Source organism: Triturus cristatus, chromosome 9 (assembly GCF_964204655.1).
Source record: "Triturus cristatus chromosome 9, aTriCri1.1, whole genome shotgun sequence".
NCBI lineage: Eukaryota > Metazoa > Chordata > Amphibia > Caudata > Salamandridae > Triturus > Triturus cristatus.
In genome coordinates, this window is record NC_140592.1 from 290,769,871 (window position 1) to 290,794,538 (window position 24,668).

Genomic DNA, 24,668 nt, shown 5'->3' on the forward strand with positions numbered 1-24,668 from the left:
GATTCCGACAGGCAAGACATGCTGTAACAGCGGCTAATCACAGGTAAGCGTGCCTTGAACCCCATCCACCTTTTTTCAATTCTTCACCACCTTGATACTAAATCTCCTCCAACTCATTGTTTAGATTCCCCTGATACTTGAGACCGTGGACGTGGCCCACAGCTCACTGGGTTACCGTCCCAGATACACTGCAGCCATCTGAAATAGATAAGCCTTGTTGCGACTGCAATCGTCTCTGCTCTGTCCACTGGGGCTCCACCTTTCCTAATTGGCCACTCTCTTTTATTAGGCCTTCCTGGACCCTGATTCCTAGACCGCTATGCGGCAATAACCTCTCAGCCTCCGAAATACACAGGATGCTGTCCGCTACCTTAATTAAGCTGTTTCAGCCCTTCTAATTAGGTAAGCTCCATCCCTCTTTCGGCGTCCTGCCATACTCTATGACCTTTTTCTCAGTTTCAACATCACTTGGTTCTCTTTCACGCTGGTGGACTCTGACCCAGCCTCTACTTATACAGACCGCACCTGCGGCTCTCTGCATCTTTCTTAATCGGTATTCGCCTGGAACGAACCTCCTCCAACTCACTCTTACCTGGACCTAGGTATTATTATAACTATCTTTCCCTCTCCGCCCTCAAGCATCCTACCTACTTACATCTTGCGAGCTCACTGTTTTTCACACACGCTTCACCATTTCATGCGTTTTCCACTTTCCTTTTATCTAAATTATTTTCTGTTTTTGACACCGGCAGCCTACTAGCTTTCTGATATTCTGCTAATTTTGCGGTTTAACACCACTCACCGAGCTCTGTACCATTTCGCATGTTTCATCAACACACGTGTACTTCTAGCATTAGTTGCTCTTAATTGCGTAATTCTCGTACTCACTAACAGAACTCTCAGTCCTGCAGAGCCTTGGTTAACAATTTTCATGCGTCCAGTTCACTTCTCTGGTACAGTTTTACTCACAAGTGATCCCTTTGTAAGGATCGAAATGCCGTTGACTTGTTGTGCGCCATATACACACTGCAGCCCTCATCCTCCTTGACCTCTCCGCAGCCTTCTACACTGTTTCACATCGCATGCTCGCAGCCAGACTTCATGACATGGGGATTCAAGGAGCCGCCCTCAACTGTATCCAATCCTTTCTCTCTGGCAAATCCCAGAGGATCAGACTCCCTCCCTTCCTCTCCGAACCCACCGATATCAACTGCGGAGTACCCCAAGGATCATCGCTCAGCCCCACGCTCTTCAACAACTACATGACCACCCTCGCCGCCATCATCAGACAGCATGTGCTCAGCATTGTATCCTATGTCAACGACACCCAGCTCATCCTCTCACTCATGAAGAATCCAGAAGACACCAGACTCTGCTTCCAGGAAGGAATGAACGTGGCAGCCTGGATGAAGGAAAGCTGCTTGAAGCTCAACTCAGAGAAGACCGAGGTCCTCTTCCTCGGACCCTGCACCTCCACCTGGAACAACACCTGGTGGCCCTCTGCCCTCAGGAATCCACCCACCTCTACAGACCACGGACATAACCTCGGCATCATCCTTGACTCCTCCCTCTCCATGAACCACCAGATAAACGTCGTCGCTACCACTAGCCTCAACTGCCTGCGCATCCTCCGTAAGACCTTCAAATGGATCTCTTTCGACTGCAGAAGGACCATCACCCACGCGCTCATAACCAACAGACTGGAATACGGCAACGGCCCTATACGCCGGAATCAACAGAACTCTTCTACACAGACTCCAAACCATACAGAACGCCGCAGCCAGACTCATCCTCGGGACACTGTGTCACGAACACATGACCCAACACCTACGAGACCTCCACTGGCTCCCCGTCAAGAAGAGGGTCACCTTCAAACTCCTCACCCACACCTACAAAGCCCTCCACAACATCGGACCCAAATACCTCAACGAGAGATGATCCTTTCACGTACCCAAGAGGAACCTCCGCTCGCCCTGGCAGGTGTCCCGCACATCTGCAGAAACAAAACAGGCGGGAGAGCCTTCTCCTACATTGCAGCCAGGACCTGGAACGAGCTTCCTGTGAACATCAGACGCTCCCTGACCCTACACACATTCAGGAAGGACCTCAAGACCTGGCTCTTCCACTGATCCGGAGCTGCAACCCCCCCCCACCCCCAGCGCGTTGAGACCCTCTTGGGTGAGTAACGTGCTTTATAAACCTCTGATTGATTGGGGACGCGTTTGAAGGGGGCTTACCTGCGATACCCTCCAAGAGCCGTGAGGGCAACGGCATCGCTCTAAACCACAGGCAGAAGGTCCCTAACTCCACGGGGACAACACCGCTCCAAACTCCATCGGGATCGCCGTGAGGGCAACGGCAGCGGCAGAACGGGGAACTACAACTCCCAGGCTCCCTCACCCGGCGCTAGCAGGTGACGTCAGTGGCAGGCGTCACCAGCCTACATCTTCGCTGCACGCCTCCCGCAGCGCGGGACGCGTTTGAAGGGGGCTTACCTGCGATACCCTCCAAGAGACGTGAGGGCAACGGCATCGCTCTAAACCACAGGCAGAAGGTCCCTAACTCCACGGGGACAACACCGCTCCAAACTCCATCGGGATCGCCGTGAGGGCAACGGCAGCGGCAGAACGGGGAACTACAACTCCCAGGCTCCCTCACCCGGCGCTAGCAGGTGACGTCAGTGGCAGGCGTCACCAGCCTACATCTTCGCTGCACGCCTCCCGCAGCGCGGGACGCGTTTGAAGGGGGCTTACCTGCGATACCCTCCAAGAGCCGTGAGGGCAACGGCATCGCTCTAAACCACAGGCAGAAGGTCCCTAACTCCACGGGGACAACACCGCTCCAAACTCCATCGGGATCGCCGTGAGGGCAACGGCAGCGGCAGAACGGGGAACTACAACTCCCAGGCTCCCTCACCCGCGCTAGCAGGTGACGTCAGTGGCAGGCGTCACCAGCCTACATCTTCGCTGCACGCCTCCCGCAGCGCGGGACGCGTTTGAAGGGGGCTTACCTGCGATACCCTCCAAGAGCCGTGAGGGCAACGGCATCGCTCTAAACCACAGGCAGAAGGTCCCTAACTCCACGGGGACAACACCGCTCCAAACTCCATCGGGATCGCCGTGAGGGCAACGGCAGCGGCAGAACGGGGAACTACAACTCCCAGGCTCCCTCACCCGGCGTTAGCAGGTGACGTCAGTGGCAGGCGTCACCAGCCTACATCTTCGCTGCACGCCTCCCGCAGCGCGGGACGCGTTTGAAGGGGGCTTACCTGCGATACCCTCCAAGAGCCGTGAGGGCAACGGCATCGCTCTAAACCACAGGCAGAAGGTCCCTAACTCCACGGGGACAACACCGCTCCAAACTCCATCGGGATCGCCGTGAGGGCAACGGCAGCGGCAGAACGGGGAACTACAACTCCCAGGCTCCCTCACCCGGCGCTAGCAGGTGACGTCAGTGGCAGGCGTCACCAGCCTACATCTTCGCTGCACGCCTCCCGCAGCGCGGGACGCGTTTGAAGGGGGCTTACCTGCGATACCCTCCAAGAGCCGTGAGGGCAACGGCATCGCTCTAAACCACAGGCAGAAGGTCCCTAACTCCACGGGGACAACACCGCTCCAAACTCCATCGGGATCGCCGTGAGGGCAACGGCAGCTGCAGAACGGGGAACTACAACTCCCAGGCTCCCTCACCCGGCGCTAGCAGGTGACGTCAGTGGCAGGCGTCACCAGCCTACATCTTCGCTGCACGCCTCCCGCAGCGCGGGACGCGTTTGAAGGGGGCTTACCTGCGATACCCTCCAAGAGCCGTGAGGGCAACGGCATCGCTCTAAACCACAGGCAGAAGGTCCCTAACTCCACGGGGACAACACCGCTCCAAACTCCATCGGGATCGCCGTGAGGGCAACGGCAGCGGCAGAACGGGGAACTACAACTCCCAGGCTCCCTCACCCGGCGCTAGCAGGTGACGTCAGTGGCAGGCGTCACCAGCCTACATCTTCGCTGCACGCCTCCCGCAGCGCGGGACGCGCGCGGGCGAAGCCCGGGCCAAGGGCGGGCCCGTCCTTGCCCGTCATCGCCAGGAAGAGGCAGGGCTGGGCCGCCCCTCTATCATCACTCCCATAAGAAGGACAACTGACAACCAAAGCCTGATTGCCGCACAGCGCGTAGCTGAGAACTGTAAGTACTGCGGCGGCAGAACAGACTCAGTAGGGATACCACCTGACTGGAGACCTAATATTGTTTATTGGGGTTAATGTGCTGGCAGCGTAACCCAGAGGCAAGGTGGCTGGATTGACATCATGAACACTTCAAGCCATAGAGACCACAGCTGCCCTTTCTAGTACTGTGGGTGTGATTTGAAGGGATTACAGTTACCAAGCAGAGGAGCAGGGGATAACCTGGGGTATAGAAGGCTTTAAAGGGTTGGTGTAGGTGAGGGGTAGGGTGAAGTAAGTGGTGGGTATTAAGCTGACTAGATTGCCTGGTAGCCTCACCAAAAGACAGCGGAAGTATGGCAGGTACAGCTAGAACCCGCTCTACTAAATCAAAGTTGAGGCAAACAACGCAGCTAAACCCACCCCCCACGGAACAGGCTCTTTTGCCATTACAGATTCAACCAACGGCAATCGATCGAATGTTGCAAAAAGCTATAGGGGCGGTTTCTAGCGAAATCGAACGCACAGAGAGACGCTTATCACTCACACCACTACTAGACACACCATCCCCGGTTCAAATAATAGTGAGTGACAATACGGATTCCCCCCCCCCCCCCCAATCACAACAATGAATGTCTCGGATCTTCCTTGTGCCCAGCGGACTGCGGAGAGGGATAGTGAGGCCCATATTAGGGGTCCACCACTAGGGGCAGGCAGGAAACGAAGAGTTGGCCCTGCAAAAGGTAGGACCAAATCAAAAAGTCGTAACGCCCCGCCAACAATAAAGACTACTATAGAGTCAGGGAGGGACGACGAGCCAAAACAATACTCAATCCCACCATTATGGTTAGCTCAAATAATGGCAGATTTCCAATCTCAATTAGAAACTTTTATAGCCAGTCAGATCAGACCACTCACCAGTAGATTGGATAAGATAATTAATGAAATAAAAAGTAGGGAAAGGGTAGTAAGGTCAACCCCAGAAATAGCCCCCATCCCTAATGTAAGTGGCATCAACAGTGTCCGCACGAATGAGGGACAACTTATTAACTCAGAGGTTAATCAAGTACAAGTTATGCAGACCCCAGAATGTGAGACTCACACATTGTTGCAATCCAAACCCACAAATCTAAAGGGGAAAGCTCAACAAAAAGAAGTGTTAGGGCAAGCTTTACATGTGACATCTGGGAACAACCAAAACCCCCCGCACACAGCGTATAGGAATCAGGTCACCCAACAACCAATGAGCATCTCTAGGCCAGCTGATCTCTAGGCCAGCTGTTACAGTCTCCCTCCCGATAGTAAATTTACCGCCACAGGCATGCCCACTAGTTGTTATCCTGGCTGGGGCACCGGAACTCAATGGTGATCAGAAGGAGTCCCACCAGGAATTAAAGAACAAGGTCATACACTGGTTGGGCAGCCATAAGCCTTTACCACACGGGAAAGATGGCGAGATCCTTTTAGTGAGAAGGGTGAACTGGCTCGGAAATAGGCACAAAGACATCCCGGGAAATTGCATAATCATCAATTTTAGGGATAGCAGTGTAGTCAACCACATTCTCAGAGAGGACATAGGGGTGAACAGTAAAACTATAAAACCGTTACCCCTAGACTATTTTTACCCCTGCCAAAACGTCCCATACAAGGGAAGACAACATGAGGATGGGCAATGGGAGTTAACCCGCATAAAACCCCACGAACCTCAGGAATGGCGGGGAGAAAGGCCGAGGTCGTGGGACGTCGAGCAGGCTAGGTGGGAAAATAGGTATGCACCCCTTATGTCCTTAGAAGTTAATGACTGACTAACCCATGCTGTCTCGATAACGGAATATAGATGCATGGAGGGCAAGGTCAATAAGCCGGGAGACAGGGTGAACGAACCGACCATTGTACAGGTTGCCCCCAAAGAAGGTAATTGCCATACGATCTATTTAGATTCGTTGGTATCGCCCCTTGAAACAAGAGAGGCTGATTTGGTCAATAAGCCATATGCCACCTGTGACGAATTGCCAGGAATTAACAACGCGGGAATGGCATCAGATGAAGGTGGGACACCCCAGGGTTTGGAGGGTACAAGCGAGGAGTTAAGAGTGACAGGGGATTTTGACGGGTCACAAGTAATTTCCCAACAAACGGACCAGTCAAGGAAGTCAGAGGGTGGTCTAAATGTTATCTCCTGGAACACGGCTGGCCTGGCAAGCAAGTTCCACATCCAGGAGTGGAGAGAATACATTACAGAATTTGAGATAATAGGCCTCCAGGAAACCTGGGTAACAGAAAATAGCCCCTATCACATACAGGGTTTTAAATGTTTTTTCATTCCAGCCCTGAAATCAAGATCAGGGAGAGCCATGGGGGGTTTATCCCTATATGTGGATCTAAGGATAAAAGGCAAGTGGACGAACATATCAAGCCCATCGCGTAACATACAGGCCGTAAGGTTTGAGGGGCAGGGTCTAGGTCTGTTACTGCTCAACATATATAACCCGGGTGAAGCTAAAGAGGAAGAGGATTTTGTGAGAACATTGGATACTCTATTGAGCAAGATCTACACACAAGCAAATGGAGTAATTCACCCACATTATATAATAATGGGTGATTTAAACATCCATTTATGCTCTTCCTTGTTCCCCATAAACTTTGAATGGTCACGCTGCCCGTTGGTCAAGGGGCCCCATTTTGCCCACACGACAGCAGGCAGAGAATTGAGTAACCTCTTGAATAGCCATAACATGGAACATACTTTGGACATGATGGCTATGGGAAGTGATGGCTCCCTCCCTCCGACCTTTAAAGGCAGAGGGTGTTCATCAATTATTGATTACCTTTTGGTGTCTAGGTCCCTCAAGCGCATGGTTATAGCGGTCGGAATAGAGTGGAACCCATTCAGTGATCATAACCCCCTAACACTAAAATTACAGTACCAGGTAGTAACCAAGATAGGCACTTTGGATGGGGTTCTCGAGAGGGCAACAGATCAAGGAAGGCGGATTAGGTGGGCCAAGATTGAGGGTGCAGTATTCTACAGAGATCTGATAGACAAAGGGAAACAACCTATTGAAGATTGTCTCGATCTAACAACTGAGGGTCCCCAAGTATTGTGTGCCTTTGGGCAGATTACAAGTTTGGTGGACAAACTTTTAACTACACGATCTGTCAAAAGAACCATAACGCAACCAAAATGGTTCGATAGCGATTGCTCTCGCGCACTCAGAGAGCTAAAATGCTGTTTAAAACAAAAGCCCAGGAATAAAGATAGGGTTACTAAGTGTAGAGCAAAATACAAGGCTGTTACTAAAAGAAGGAAATCAGCTCTACAGGGGGAAGTGTGGGCTGACCTAAGGGAAGCGGCCGAATCTAGGGATCTTGCTAAATTCTGGAGTATTATTAACAAACCCTGCTTTCATGAAAGCAATACACCAGAAATCAGCGCAAATATCTTACCGGAGCAGTGGGTCGCACATTTTAAGAGTTTGTATAATCATGAAAAGACGGCCCCTGTCACCGTGGAAGATATTACATTACAGACCCAGAGGGTAGAGTTCACTTTAGCAGAAATCATTATAGGAATCGAGGGACTATCAAAAAACAAAGCGCCTGGCCCCGATGAGGTTCCCCCCGACTTGTTCATCAGCAATGTGGAATTGTGGGCTCCCCTAATGACCAGGGTAATAAATGCAGCAATAACGTTTGGTTTGCCAAGGTCATGGTCAATGGCTACCATTATCACCATCTTTAAGAAGGGTAATAGGGATAACCCCCAGTGCTACCGGCCCATTTCTCTGATTGATGTCTCTGCTAAGATCTTGGGAAGGGTAATCCTTAACCGACTAACTGAATGGACCGAGGAGAACAATATAATCTCGGACATTCAATATGGTTTTAGATCTGGGAGATCTACTAGTGATCAATGTCTCAATTTATATATGCTAGTCGCCAAGTACACCATAGCAAGTAACGAATCCATTTATTTAGGATTCATGGACTTGGCGGCTGCTTTTGATCATGTAAATAGGGAGAAATTGTGGCTAATGATGTCCCAACTTGGTATTGACCAGGGATTGATCATCATTCTCAGGGAGCTGCACAGAGATACCAGAGCTAGGGTACGCTACAACAATGCTGGGGGCCTCACTGAAGCTTTTGGGTGTTCAAGCGGGGTAAGACAAGGGTGCATCCTTGCGCCCTTTTTATTTTCCCTCTATATCAACAAACTTGAGCAGACCCTGGTTGCTTTAAATACTGATTGCCCGAAAATTGGAATGCGCCAGATTCCAGTCTTACTCTACGCCGATGATGCGGTATTGTTAGCCCGCACCCCGAAAAGTTTACAGGTTTTAATTGACGGCTTTGTGAAGTTCATGGGATCCCTAGACCTCTCTGTAAATCTGGGTAAATCATTTGTGATGAGGGCAGGGAAAAAATCATGGCCCACATCTACACACAGAATTGGGTCTCACAAACTAGAAAGAGTACAACTTTTCTCCTACCTAGGGATATTGTTTGATGAGAGATTAAAATTTACATCCCTGGTAGAAGAAAGATGTGGGAAACTGATATCCTCTAATGGTGCAGTGATGAACTATGGGCGTAGACTAGGTAGATGGTCCCCTGAACAAGTACTGTTTATGTACAATTCCATCTGCTGTTCTAAAGCTCTGTATGGAGCCGAAGTATGGGGCTTTGTAAACACCACACAACTACAGCGGGAGGAAAATAAAATATTGCGGTCTTTACTTAAAATCCCGCAGAGCACCCCAGCTATTATAGCCCATAGAGAGTTAGGGAGGCCATACATTGAAGACATGGTTAAGCTCAGGCCGATCCTGGCGTGGCTCAATATCTGGTCAAATACAGAAGCTAAGTTAAGCAGACTAATTTTGAGCGACTGTCTAGGCAGAGAGAAATGTATGAAGATACCCTGGTTCAAATATGTCATGGATACTTTAGAGAAGTTGGGTCACATAGAACTTTTCACTAACCCCCCAGAGATTAGAGCCCAGGATAAACTAATGGTAAAAAGCCTGTTTATGGCCCAAAGGAACACAACCAGACTCACGGAAGAAGGGTCTAAAAGGTCAGTGAACTTGTATACTCACACTGAGACCACAGTGGGCATGGAACCCTATCTTTGTTTATTGCATAATGCCCAAGATAGATTTTTAATAACCCGTTTTAGGCTCAATCTTTTACCGTATTTATTGGCGGACCCACAAGGGCATTCAGTACCGATTGAGCAGAAGGGTGCCTGCGGCTGCGACAATCGGTCTCCGCAGGACACCCTTCATTTTGTATTATTTTGTTCTTATTATTCCACTCCCAGGCGAGGTTTTTTAATTGATATCTTGAAAAGGGCTAAACTGACCCAGGCACACTCAGCAATACTGTTCTTACAAAGGGCAGCTGACCCACTGACTCTGTGTTGTATTTTGAACTTTCTCAAAGTGTCTTGGAGACTAAGATTAACCAAAGGTTAAGTCTAAACAGCGTCCGCTTAGAAGTAGTGTACCTGTGAGGGGACACGATTGTTTTATCTTGTATCATCTTCATCAAATGTTCTTTCTGATTGATTTAATTGTTTTTTAAAATGGATAATGAATGATATTTGTATTGTGCATATGTGCTTTTATGGTGTTTTTAACATCCGAATAAAGAACTATTGATTGATTGATTGAATACTCTATTAAAAAGTCTTGGCAATGGAAGCGCCGAAGCCCGTTCATGGACTGTAAAGTCCATGCCATGCAGGAAAGGGGATGCATGCAGACAGAGAGGCACACCATATGATCCCCTGCATGCATCCCATGGCACTGAGGGAACAGGGGGGCCTGTAGGGAGTCCTACGTTTCCTCACCACCACCCTTTTCATGGCAGGCTCACCCCATGAAAAGTGTGGATGTGAGGAAACTCGTAATATGCTTGGTGGTGCTGCAGCATCAGTGCCAGCATATTATGGCATACTCCCACACCACAGCCAGGGATCGTGGATCCCTGGTGGATGCGGCGGTCCGATTTCGCTCCGACCACTGTACTCATAATAAGGCAGTTGGGCCGCTGGTGCTGCGGTCCACGACCGCCACCGCACTTCCACCGTGAGTTTGGTGGTCCAATGGACCGCCAAACTCATAATTGGTCCCTTAGACTGACCAAGGGGCCAAACTCAAGTACTGCTTAAGCACCAACAAGGTAGGCCCACCTCCATTCATCCACTCAGCCAGCCCATCTTCATAGGCCCACGCCCACTCCTGAAATGAGCAGGCTCCGACAACTACTTGACCCTGGCCAGGTCATCAAAGAACGAAAAAAGTTCAAAGATGTTTTACAAATTGAAACATTAACATGTTCCTTTTGATTTTGCCGGGCAGTGCCAGCCTTGCAGTCCCTGAACACAAACATAGCAGGCTGCAGCCTGCTGTAAGATGTTATCCTGTTAAGTGCATGCAGACATGCAGACAGATAGGGACACTTTTTGGAGCTTGGCTGTTTACTGCCCAGAGAGCTCGAAACGTTCAGGCCAAAGCCAGACTTTGATGTGCACCGCTAGAACAGACAGCTCCTGGGGTCACCTCCTAAAATCCGCCTGGGATGCTGAGTATAGAATGCAGGAGAGGTGGGGAATGAGGTGCATGCTCGCGTGGAGACTGCCATGACAAGTGCGAGCCTGCTTGTTTTGAGAGACTGTGTGGATTTAATGACCTCCTGCTTGGCCTGTGGCCTTCTGAAAGGGGTTCTGACAAACACTATACATGAAAACAACCTAATTAATCTGATATAATTATACCAAATCACCACCAGTAGAGGCCGCTGCTTTCCTAAACCAGGTCCCAGGGCATGAGGCATCCTGCTTAGAGAAAAGACAAACTGAACAAGCAGATAATTCTCAACTACATTTGAGACACTCCGGATGGATTCCTAAGGCAAGGTTCTGTAGAGAATGCAAATTCTCTGCGAGAACGTGGTAGGAAGATGAAATGTCTACTAATGGACTCAGCACGTCTCCTGTAGCCCCAGCTCTCATCAGTCTTCAGCTGCTGATGAACAACACAGTAGCTAAGCATCTGTAGCAGCTTGCAGCCACATGCAGAAGCAATCGAGGGCAGGTAGGACTTACCAAGGGCAGGTTTCCATTAGGACACATGGCCTCCTTTGAGAATCTCTGCCAGGCACATCATCACTAAGAGCAGTACAAGGCCTGCTCTTTCTTACCGTTTATACACACTGCGGGGCAGTTTTACAAGCCCCTTGCACCACTTTTGCGTCACCTTTAACATGGGAAAAGTGACGCAAAAAGTGGTGCAAGGGACTTGTAAAGCTACCCCTGCATATTTTTATCAGTTCCGGTATGGGGCATCTCTGCAACAACGTGCAACAATATGCACATCAAGAAACTTAGGGGCAGATTTACAAGCCCCGTACGCCACATTTGTGCCGCCGTTGCATCACTTTTGTGATGCAGCGGTGGCGCAAAGCCAACGCCATGCTGCGGGATATTTACAACATGACACATCTAGGGAGATGCGTCACGTTGTAAAGCCCTGAGCCACATGTGGGCGTTCTGGCGCAGGAGGGGCGTTCCGGCGCAGGAAGGCCTCCGAAAAGTGGCTGAGTGAAATCTACAAGATTTCACTCAATCACTTTTGCGGCCATGCTGCGTCAAAACCCTGCGCCTGCCTGAAGCAGGCGTAAGGATTGACGCAGCATATTAGGCATAGGGGCACCCCGAGCCTTGCTGGAGCTGCGTCGTGCTTGCGACGCGACTCCAGCAATGCGTCACCTTTACGGCAGCAGATGCGTCACGCATCTGTCTATTCTTGCCCCATGGTGCGCTGCATTGTAAATGCGGCGCATCCATGGTGGCGCAAGAGGTGTCTGCCGTGACGCAAAATAACTGGCACATCCCTGCTGATATGCAGGGATGCGCCAGTTATTGTAAATCTGCCCCTTAGAGTGTCAAAGGTCAAAAGATACTGCCCTAAAACAAGACTCTTAGATAAAAGTCAGGTCAATGTAACAGCAACATCTTTATTCGGCAGCCATGATTGCAATAACTCCCTATAGCAACTATGGCCTCCATTTCACTCACTGTGATTTGACTATTCTGACATCTCCTTTCAAAACAGGTGCTTTGCTAATTGTGGTGGCTTTTTCTATGTTCCTATTAACAGTCATTGTTTATTAACATTCTTATAGCGTGAGTGTTCAACAATAATTGTTCCAAAAACGTTCAAAGTCTTGCCAATTGGTACAAAGTTCATGTGATGCGAATTTCTGTAATCTCATTTGTTTGAAAGAATGCCTGTTACCAGTTCAGCAACACTGAGATGGAGAAAAGATGCCGCTGACAGCACCTCTAAAGGTGGCGCACAAAAAGCGAATCAGAAGATTGATCAAAGCGAAGGAGCCTTAGCAACAGAAGAGGCAGGAGAGGAAAAGGAGGCGCGCACCAATCGCAGCAAAAGTGTTTTATATTCAACCTGTGATAGCAAAACTAGAGGGGGATAAAATGATATCTCCTTCTGCATTGTTTTACGGAGATGGCAAATTTCTCAACAGGACAAAGTAGAAATGTCGCCTAGGACTGAAAATGTTAACAATAAGTTTTTGGGGGACAGTTTTTGCAGAAGAGTTATCAAATAAAATAATAAGAGGACCCGCATTCTCCACGAATCTTTCAGGGGCTCGACCAGGGATTTAAGTTGGATGAAAAATCTGGGGGATCTCTCAAAGGGGCGTGGCCAATGTAATTAAGGGCGTGGCTTAAAACACGTTAGCTAAAAATCTTTGCTTGGTGTGATGGGGGCTAAGCTTATATATATATATATATATATATGCTGAGTTAAAATTACATCTGAGAAGGAAACAAACTCATGCACAAAGGATGTGAAAGGGGCAGTTACATAATTTGCACATTTGATCTATTTTGCACAAATGATGTGTTTACATATTTATTGAGAATGTTTACAAGTGACTATGCCCTATATTGTAGTTTTAAGTGGTTTTATATTTATATATAGAAATATATATTTTCATACAGAAAATGTTCTTAGCAATATTTCTATGTATTTATTATATTTATATTACCAACTGAAAATGTATTTTACAATACTGCATTTTACGCAGTATAAAATAACAGCTCACAAGTGCAATTAAGTTTGTTTTACCCTATGAATGTTATAACATCTACCTCGTAACAACATATGATGTGAGAAGCGAAGTATCTCTACTATGTTTATTTGGTGATGGTCACGTGATTTATGATGCAATTGGTAAAAACAATGGCGGATGCAATACTCTGTGTGTGATCAAGGGCACTCAGTGCTCGAAACGCGTTGCAGAGGGAGAGTCGTATGAAATAAAAATCTTCCTGCCTGAGCCGTGAGGGTCCGTTTCTCCTTTTCTTTCGCGTTGGGATAGCTGTGAAAGCAGAAACTACGTGATGGTGTGGAGAGTGCACTATTTATATATATATATATATATATATCTATATATATATATTGTTGGCTATCGCGCTATGCAGCACGGGGACACAACACCCCACACAATTAGCCTTAGCTAGGGAGTAGAACCACGTGCGGTTCCTCCCCTTTTATTAACCCCCGTGAGCCACGCCTGGCACACGGATGAGGTGTTACAGTAGTATCCGGTTACGTCACTGGACAACAGGACTGCTGATCTGTTACATCCCTTCCCAAGTTAGTTCTTGAGTAAAGTCTTTATCGGCTAGCACACAAAGTCCTGAGAGTTTGATCTGAAACTGTAGCGATGCGGGTGATTACTGATAGGTGGGTCACACCGTGAAGTAGTTACTGGTGGTGGGTCTGATGATGGTTCTCCAGATTCCTCGGGACCTGTGTCTTCTTCCTGTTCACTGGCTGGATGGTGGTCGGAGTTCTGTGCCGACTCTGGAGGGGATCCTGAGACAGGTCCGGATGGGGTTAACGGAACTTCCTTGAACCAGGAGATATTACTGGAAATTTCTTCCACCCCTCGTTGGGCCGTTACCATGGTGCCTCTCTTGGCTATGACCATCCAGGTCCCTGGTTCATGGGTGGTTTTGAACTTGTTGCCGGGGTGCCGGTTCCTGATGAGCACAGTCGCACCAGGTTAGAGCGATCGTTGCACAGCCTGGCGGCTCGTGCTGGCTCGGTCATTCCTTCGCTTCCTCCTTTCTTGTGCACTTCAGGCGCCATGAGGTGGAGGATTCCAACCTGGACAGGCGGGCAGTAGGTCTCTCCAGGCTCCGTTGAACATCATCGCCCAGGGGGATTGTAACATTGTGCAGTGGGGAGTGCTCCTGTACTCCCGGAGGAACAGGTTTAGCCTGCTCGACAAGGGCGTTACGCAGTGCTTTGTTCAGCATGCTCATGAACTGTTCCAAGCGATATCAAAGGGGATGATGGACGGAGCGTTTGAGCAAATCAAACACTTACCCCCAGTCAACTGATCTGGGTTTAATCCATCAGCATTCTTTAGCTCACTCCACCACCCCAGTTCAGACATGGCCATATGCAAATCAGTCTGACCCTGTGCCTCATGGGAACAGTCCAGCCCGAACTGCCAAGCCATGTCTTCCCTGGACCGGAAACAAGCATCCTGGGACAGGTTTCGGGTCTATAACCCTCATCAGCCAGGCATCTTGAATCCAGTGGCAAAGTGAGCAAGGGACCCACGTCTGGGCATTCCCTGCCAACTTAGGGCGAACAAAGTGATACCAAAGGGGATGATGGACGGAGCGTTTGAGCAAATCAAACACTTACCCCCAGTCAACTGATCTGGGTTTAATCCATCATCATTCTTTAGCTCACTCCACCACCCCAGTTCAGACATGGCCATATGCAAATCAGTCTGACCCTGTGCCTCATGGGAACAGTCCAGCCCGAACTGCCAAGCCATGTCTTCCCTGGACCGGAAACAAGCATCCTGGGACCGGTTTCGGGTTTATAACCCTCATCAGCCATGAACTGTTCTAAGGCACCGTTCACCTGGGGCCAATACAGGGTAGTACGGTAGTGATGGATCCCTCGCTGAGTAAGGAACTCCGCGAACTCCTCTCTCATTGTCGCTCCTGATCTTGGCTGGGATGCCGAAGGTCGCAAATATTTTTTCCAGTATGGGCGCCACGTGTACCAACATTGTCGAGGGGATTATCTCCACAGTTGGAGTAGGCATCTACCAGGACAAGTGTGGTTTTCCCCCCAGGAAGCTCCCAAAGTCTATCCTCAGCTTCAACTACTGGTCAGTACAGGGTTCCTCCGTCAACACTGGAGCCGGGCGCTCTGGCAGGTTGGTCAGCTGACAGGCCTGGCACTTGTGCACCAGCTCTTCTACCATTGTCTCCTGGTCCTGGAACCACACCTTCTCTTGCATCCTGGACTTCATCTTGGTGGTGTCTTGATGTCCCCTTTGTGTGAGCTGGGTGGCCTGTTGCTGAAGTGTCTGGGGGATTACAAGGCGGGAACCCCGCAGAAGGATTCCTTCTTACATGGCACTGAGTTTGTTGCTTATTCTCCACATCTTGGTTAGTTCGTCCTTGTTCTCCGAGGAGCAGTCATTTGACTGTCGGAGAAATTCACTCCATGACCCACTTTGTACAGCTTGTAGGGTCCTGGCATACATGGGGTCAAGTCAGCCGCCTTCCGGATGTCATCCAAGGTCATGGCCTGAGGGCACGGTGATCTTGAGATCATTTTGATGTAGTGCTCTGATTCATCGAGAGGTCCAGTTGTCTTCCCCTGTGTGAGGTGATGAGATAGAAAGCCTGCAGGATTTTAAGCTCCTGGGTGGTACACCACTTCTATGTGGTAGTGTTGCAGCTGGACAGCCCACCTCTCGATCCGCAGCAGTGGGTGTGGAGCCGATCCTTTAAACAGCGGAACCCGTGGGTGTTGGTCAGTCACCACCGTGAAGGGTTGGCCGCTAAGATACAGTTGGAAATGATTGCATGCCCACTTGATGGCGAGTGCTTCACGCTAGATTTGTGCCTATTCAGTTGGATTCAACAACTTATTAGCAGACAATAGCGTGACCCATCGTCCCGGCTACTGTTCCTGGGTCAGCACCGCACCAAGGCCCACCAGACTTGCATCTACCTGCAGCTCTGTTCAATGGGCTGGGTTGAAGTACGCTAAAGTGGCCTCACTGAGGAGGGCGTCTTTGATGCTCTAGAATACCTTGTCTTCCTGGGTGCCCCAGGTCCATTTGGCTTCCGTTTTGGTGAGGGCTCGCAGTGTTTCGGGCTTTCGACCAGGGTTGCGAGGTCCGGGATGAACTGCCCGCAGTAGGTGGCCATGCTGAGGAAACTCCTCACTTCCGCTGGGGTGCTGGGAGGCCGGCGCATCACGGATAGCTTGTGATTTGCGGGGGTCCACCCGAATACCCTCTTGGTTGAACATATAGCCGAAGGACTCCAGGGAGGGCTGGAAAAATGAACACTTTTCCCGGTGTAACGTCACACCATGTTCGCTGAGCGCTGTACGGTGTCTTTCAAGTGTTTGTGGTGCTCTGCAGCTGTCGCTGAGTGGATCTGTATATTGTCACTGACGTTTGGCACACCGGATAACCCTGATAGAATTTCTCAGATGGTGTTCTGAAAAACTTTGGCTGCCGATGATATTCTGAAGTTCAACTGTTTGGAGCGCCGCAGCCCCAGGTGAGTGCTAAACGTTGTTTTATATCTGCTGTCTTCTGCTAAGGGTAATTGGTGATACCCCGTGTTGAGGTCCAACTTGGAGAACCATCGAGATCTGTTTACATCCGTGATTATGTCATCCAACGTTGGGGTGATGTGTCATTCTTGTTTGATTGCCCGATTGGGTAGTCTCATGTCGATGCACCGCTATATCATGCCTGGCTGCTTGGGCTTTATGGCGATTACCATCAGCGACACCCACGGCGTTGGGCCTGACACTCGCTCGATCACGCCCTGTCTCTCGAGTTTCTCCAGCTCCTTCTCCACCAACGGCCGTAAGTGGAATGGGACTTGTCGGTGCCTCAGCGCCACTTGGGTGACGGTCTTATCGATGTGCAGCTTGATGGGTGGGTACTTGAGGCAACCTAGTCCTTGAAATAGTTTGGGGAGCTGGTCTAGAATGTCTTTGACCTGGTGTGTTGGAACACTCCTCGCGAAGAACACCAACCCCAGATCCTCGGCGGTGTGGCTGCCGATCAGGGTGTCTGCTTCGCGGTCCATGATGTGGATAATCATCATTACCTCTTGGTCTTCTGATTTGACTGGTACTGACATCTTCCCTCTTAAGGGTAACGGGCCTTGGCTTCTGTAGGTGAATAGCCTCATCTTGGATGGTGTAAGTAGGGGCTTGGGATTGAGCTGGTGGTGCTGTCGGACACCCATCACTTTGACCGAGGCCCAGGTGTCGATGATTGCCTTGACTTCGGCCCTGCGATCCCGCCACGCACGTGGGTTGGGGCCTCTGGCAGCGCTTGTGCTCTTGCACAAATGAAACGAGATATGTTTCCACGTCATCATCCTCCGATGAGCCCTCTTGCTCTTGGCTTGCCCAGCTAGCCCCTTTTGGCTCTTCCCGTTGCGATATGTTCGTGATTGACATGGGACGTACTGCTCTGGATGGTGGCCTCTAGCCCCTGTTTTCTCTACCTCTGGTTTTCTTCCGGCATACCACTGCAAAGTGGTTGGGGATGCCACATTTGGCGCAGGTCCAGCCTTGGGCAGGACATTCGCTCGCCGGGTGTTCTTCTCGCCTGCAATAACCGCATTGGTGGTTTTTGTTTTCGGTACGTGTCAAATTTTGTCTTCACGCAGAGGTTGTTGACCCTCTCCATCTTGAAGACTGCTGGTCTTTCTTGTGTTCCCGTGAGGGCTTGGTCCATCTCGCTGGCCCCTGCCGCCGATAGGTCATGTGTCCTCGCTAGTATTAGTATGTTTTCCAGGCTTATTTCTGGCTGGTGCAATATGAGTCCAACGAGCACTTTGTCCTGACACCCTTGGATGATCTGCCCTCTGATCTTCTTTGGCTGATCGTCCGCCGTGCAGGTGTTGGCCAGCTCGTGCAGGAGGGCATAGAACGCGTCGATCGACTCCCCCTCCCGTTGGCATGCCAGGCGCTGCTTAAACCTCTCAAAGTCTGGGCTGAGCTGTGGGTCAAAGCGTGCATTCACTGCCCGAACAGCCTGTCTTAGTCCGTCGCAGCGCCAGTGTTTGGCAGATGCTTGAAGAGCTTGAAAATCTAATCTCCGGCATAATGGAGTAGTAGTGACCTTTTAACTGCTCCATCCACTTCCCTTGTCACCACAAAGTAGTTGTTTAGTCTCTCTATCTGTATCGTCCACCGCGGGGACGCGGTTGCTGGGTCTTCCAGCTCACTAAATGATGGTACCCTGGTGAGGGTGTGCTGTACGAGGATCCCTGGTTGAGGCGGTGCTGAGGCATCATCTGTCATTTCGTCTAGCGTTTAGCTGCTTTCCTTTGCGCTGCTTGAGGGCGTTTTTCCTCTTGCCTCCTCCTATGTTATTTATTATTTTGTTTTTTCCTTTCCTTTCCTCTTGATGTATTTCAATTGTGCCTCACGGGCCCTGCTGAGGTGGTCTTGGTTGGTAAGTGGGCGCTTCCTGTGGCTGACTTGGTGCCCTTGTTAATAGCAGTTATAGCTATGTTCTTCTCTATGGGACTTGGTGTGAACTTGTTTGTGCCTGTGCTTGTTTGCCTGCAGCAGCTTGTGCCAGTAGTTCCTTCCCCTTGCTGCTTACTCAGGGCAGTCAGGTGATTGGCTCCGGCAGCGAAGAAGGTGCTGTTGAGCGCTCCAGCACTCGAGCTGCGTCACGCTCCCCGCACTCTTCCTCGCGGGGGGGCTGACCTAGGAGCACATGGGACGCTCCCCCACCTTCTCGGCGCTGGCTGAACACAGGAGGCTGCCTCCCACTGTGTCGACAATGTGGACACCGTGCCTGCCACGGAACGGTCTCCCCACCTGGGCACCGCAGGATGCTGTTGGGCAGGTAAGCGGGGCGCAGGTTGCGACCCTCTCGTCGCCAGTGTGATGGGGGTTAAGCTTAGATATATATTGTTGGCTATCGTGCTACGCAGTGCGGGGACACAACATACCACACAATTAGCCTTAGCTCAGGAGTAGAACCCAGTGTAGCTCCTCCCCTTTTATTAACCCCTGTGAGCCACGCCTGGCTCACGGATAAAGTGCTACAGCAGTAGCCGGTTACATCACCAGACAACAGGACTACTGACCCGTTACACTTGGCATAGTGTGCCGCCCGACTTGTATTTTGCTGTTTCTGTCATTGCATCCAGATTTACGATACAACAAGTAACATCAAACCTACAACAAGTATGGACTATTAGCTTTGTCAATAGTTGTTATTGGCATAAGATAAATATTCAGCAACTATTGCTTGTATATAATATCGATAAAGCTTCCACTTAAAGCCATGGTGACACAACAACAATGTTGCTGCTCCTGAGAAGAGAAGGGAAATCCAGAGAGAAAATGACTCTCTTTAAAGGATTTCCCTTCCCCTTCCCCTAAACCGCTCACCTGGCATGACGTCATGCCGTAACTTCTCCACTAGTGAGAAGTGAGCAGTGTGAGCACGCGCACAATGATGTGCCTGCTGTCACTGCAGTCCGGTAAAAAAATGGACCGGCTGTGCCAGGGCACAAAACAGAGCCCGATAGAGACCCGTTTCGAGCCCCTCATTAAAAAACTGCTGGTGCTCAGCACCGGTGAGACCTGGCCCACTTAGAGCCCTGGGCTCGACTAAATCCCTCCCAGGGGCGAGTCCTCCTCACCCCCCTCTGCCCCATTACTGCGTCCCTTTCACCTTTTAATTACTCCACTGACAACGTGATTTGGTGCCTTAAAGGGTCGCAGTTTATTCAAACATACCACAGTTGTACATTTTGCAAATCATATGGTCATTCATCAACATCCATGTTATCGCATCCTTTTCATTGATTGTCTTTGTACATTCATTGTTGTTGTTCGTTCACAGACAGTATATTTTGCGAGGTGCCCCTTGTGCTGAGACTTTTTGTCTGCAGTTCCAGGCTTCACCTTGCTACCGAATTTTGTGGGCGTCCATCAAGACCTGCCCGGGCTGCAAGTGCCGTGCTGCTTGCCCTGGACCCTTTGTTGGCCACTCGCCTGCTCCTCAGGGTCCCTGCTGTGTGGCATCCCAAGGGCCCTGTTGAGAATTTCATCTACTCTGCCTGTGGCTGTGTTATTCTTGCTCGCTGTATGGACCCAGCCTCCTCAATTTCGAGGGAAGGGAGGGCCCCTTGTCTGGGCTCCTGATTCACGGGTCTAGGCTTCAACTTGCTACGGACTTGGAGGGTGCCCGTCAGGACCTGCCTGGGCTGCAAGTGCCGTCCCGATCGCCCTGGACCCTTTCACGGGCCCTCCCTGCTCCCAGGGGTCCCTGTTGTGTGGCATCCCAAGGACCTTGCTTGAGCATCTACTCTATCCTTCCTGAGGCTGAGTCCTTTCATTTCGCTCCCTCGGTACTCCTGCCATTAGGCATTCCAAGGGTCCTGCGGGAGCAACACATCTACTCTTTTCTATGGCGGCACGCCGCCCTTGGCTCCCTCAGTGCCCCTGCCATGAGGCATCCCAAGGACACTGTGTGAGCCTTCCATCTACCTCTAGTAATTTTTCTCTCTTTTGTGTCTCTTTCCTGGGTTTCGTCTGCCACGCTGCCTACGGTTTGATGATTGGAGGGAGCTCCCCCCTGTTCTCTGCTCCCCCCTCATCTCCCAGAGAAACCCCTGCTCTAAGACCCCTACAGTGTTTAAGTAAGAGTGTGACTGTCCGCTCCCCTGTCAGGAGTCCCCCTATCCCAACTACCAAATTCTGCTGACTTGCCATTGTCAGCCCTGACTTACCCAGACCTCGTATGCTACCCTGTGTATGTTCCTCCTGTCCTGGAGTACTCCCTTTGCACTACCACTCACCTTTGCATCGAGGGGAGTCAGTGGGCTACCAATGAGGTAATATGTGCTAGGGATTAGGCGTGTTGAGGGGTCCTCTTTATCTTAAGAACCGACTTCTACCCCACTCAACCCTTTACTCAGCTTTCGGGTGACGCAGGATTGGGGGAATCGTACGCTCTAACCATTGCCATAACGTTCCCTGCAGCTCTCTGCTGTCGGTAATGGCTCACTGTTCTCACTTAGCCGTCTTGTTATGACTGTCAGTCGCGCCCATATCTCCTTGCCAATTCAGTGGCCCCTGCAAAACCTTTGTGATTTGCCTGGCACTTAGCCTTTGGTGCACACGTATTAGACTCCTGCGCTGTTCCTTTATCCTTCAAACCACCTTATCAGGCAAAAAACATTGTGTCCTTCCTCTTGGCATGACGGCATGACGATACTCAGCCATAGCACCCTGACGCCTCTTATTCCTGCCTTACCACTATCTGCAGCTTAGTGTAGCCTGAGTTGTCACCTAGAGGCATGAGATGGTTAGTAGTTGTGTTGGTATTGTTATATGCAGCACTGTCAGTGTTCCTCTTCCAGGGGGGTTGTGTGTTATCTCTGGGCCATGCCCCCTATTTAACCCCCCAGCTACTTTCCGTCTCGTCCCCTGATTGGGAGGGCCGTCGGCTACCTTGGGGCGACCAATCCTGGCCGCCCGCTTTTTCGCGGGCTTCTGCGACGGGGGAGGGCTTTCCGCCTCTGGGCGGCGTTTGTCCCGGGCCTCCATCGGTTCCGGCGGTGCCTTCCCTGGCCCAGGTTTCCATCCGTCAGACGTCTTTGCTTACCTGCTCACCTGGTGCCATGAAGAGGGGTGGTCAGACTGCATTATTAAAGTGCCAGGAGCTGCCCTCAGTGCTGGATGTGCCCAGGCGAGTGCCCAATAAGCGGATTGAGGTGGCTGGGCAGAGCAAGGTGGTGGAATTTTGGATGTGGAATTTTTTTAATTTGAATGTTTACTAAAAGTTTCATTAGCACCACTCTTAACTAGACTAGAAGGGATGGAGGCTAAGTTAGCCCATTATTTAAATCATAGCAATAGTACGTAAAGCAACACTGAGAACATTTAACCTATTGACATGGGTCATAAGGAAGGAACCGGGGAACCAAGCATAAAGACGGATGGGTGGCAGGTAGACCAACCGGCACTAACTGCTCCCCAGGAGAGAAGGGTGGAGGACTCAGGTACATTAGCTGATAAAACGAGGACTAAGTAGGCGAAGGACTTTTTGTGGGCGAATATGGAGCAGCTCCCACTGAATTCCAGTATGCCACAGGGTAACAGGGAGGGAAAAGCGACAAAGTTACATCTGCGCCCAGCGGCAGTCCCACTTGTAGGGATTTTAGTCTGAGTACTCTCGATCAAGGCAGGGGGGTGGAATCGACAGCATACATTAGGTGTAAGGTTGAACACTGGTGCAACCATAATTTTGACAAGGGTCGACTGCTATCACCCCATATAAGAGTTGTGTGGGTAGGAAATAAGAGAAAAGGAATAGATGAAGATTGTGTGGTAGTTAATTTTATGCATCCCAGGTTCAATGAGGATTTTATATTTGGCATCCGACTGCGATAGCATTCGACCTCAGAGATAAGGGTTTAACCCCTACAGCACTTTTATCCTACCCCTTCCTTCAACAACAAAGAAAATGAGCCCTTATTAGTAAGTTATTCCCGGAGGGCGAGGAATTTGGGCCACCTCAGGAAAATTACCCTAAAGAACAGGTTTGCCCCCTTGTTCAGCTTAGAGGAAAATGACTGACTTAGTTCTCTGCAAGGGGGTGCTATTCCCATTTGTAATACCTCCTTGAGTAGCTGTGAGATGGAGGGTCACCATTTGGCTTGAACCCCAAATTGTTAAAAAGAATAAGCTAAATATTGTGAGTTGGAACATCGCAGGGCAGAGGGATAAAAGGGAGGATACAAGGTGGCAGAATATTCTTGGGGGCAATTGTATAGTTGCCATGCAAGAAACTTGGGACTTGGACAACTTGTTTAATCTGTAGGGCTTCTCATCCTTTTTTAGGCTGCATTTGCCTCATCTGTGGAAAGAGCTAGGTTCGGCCTAATGAACCTTGTCTCGATTAAACTTCCTTGTACCACCATTCTTATAGATAGGGTCTCCTGTAATTTACTGGTAGTAAAGCTGGTGTTTAAGAACGTAGCACCACTTATGGTGGTAAAGTTCTATAGTTAAATTGTCCAAGAAGAGCAAACAGGACATTTAATTAGTGTAAATGGCTTCCTGGAAGATCTTGGGGAGAAACAGTTTACTCCTTTCTTCGTTTACTTGAAGTGAATTTTAATATTCACAGCTGTCAGCAAGGGTGTGTCATAGAAGAGGAGTTGGATGGGAATGGCCCAAATAACGTGTATTTTGAACATTCTACACAAAGGGCACTTTTGGAAGAGATCATGGCTAACAATAATTTGATAAGTACCGACCAGATTGGGGGATAGAGATCATGTTCCATCATTCTCTGGTTGGGGATATAACTCCACATTGGATTTAATAATGGTAGAAGCCCTTCTATCATCACAAGTTCAGGATCTGCGGGTGGAATGGAATCATTTCAGTGATCGCAATCCGATCTTTTTAGCACTATATGTGGCATGGAAATAGATAGAACCCAGGAATTAGACCGCTCAAATTTGGAAATCTTGCCTAAGGATCAAGAAAGAAAACTAGAATGGGATAGGGTGATTCTGGATACCTTTTTAAAGAATTTATATACAGCAAATGTGCTAGATTTAGCTATTTGTCTAGACACAAGTACATAGGATGGAGAGATCTTGCTAGCCTTTATTAGGCTGTGTGGGCATCTCTCATTAAACCTTTCTACTAGAAATGAAATGGCTAAGAGAGAAGGGGGGAAGGTGTTCGACGCCAATTGTTCTAAAATGCATAAAAATGTTCTCTCTGCCCCCCCAAAAATCACACAGGATAGGAAGGAAATAAGGGCCTGCAGGAAAATGTATAAAGTAGTGATTCAGAGACAAAAGCAGGAAATTAGGGACCAAGCCTGGGATGAACTGTTGCAATCAGGGGCTCTCAATGATAGTTGTAAATTTGGGGAAATAGTAAATAGACCCATTTTTTCAGATTGTCAAAATAACAGACTGGAAAGTTTTATTTCCCCTGATAAATGGGTTGCATATTTGGGAGATATTTGGGAGGGTGAGGGCAGAAGATGAAAAGCTGGAGTGGGAGCCAGATGGTAACGTTGTCTTTCAGTGAAGAAGAGGTCTATGAGGCCATCATGACCTCGGCAGGAGGTAAAGCCCATGGGGTGGATAATGTCCCGGCAGATCTTTATAAGGCTGATCTGTCAGAATGTGCCATAATATTATCTCAGGTTTTTAACACAGCTTCTAGGAAAAGGTTTTCTGTGGCCTGGTTAAAATGGATCATTGTCCCGATAGTTGAAAAGGGGGCTAGGGAAAACCCCAAATGTTACTGGCCTATCTCCCTGCTGTCGCTGCAGTTAAAATTATGGGGAGGGCTGTGCTGGCTAGATTAACTGAATGACTTGAAAAAAATGACATAATCTT

At 49.6% G+C, this 24,668-nt stretch overlaps 1 long non-coding RNA gene across 2 annotated transcripts in view; it reads right to left on the reverse strand.

Moving 5' to 3' along the window:
* The window catches only part of LOC146797765 (uncharacterized), a 130,129-nt gene that overhangs the window by 65,466 nt on the left and 39,995 nt on the right, over window positions 1–24,668 (reverse strand). The gene's annotated exons all lie outside the window — the stretch shown is intronic.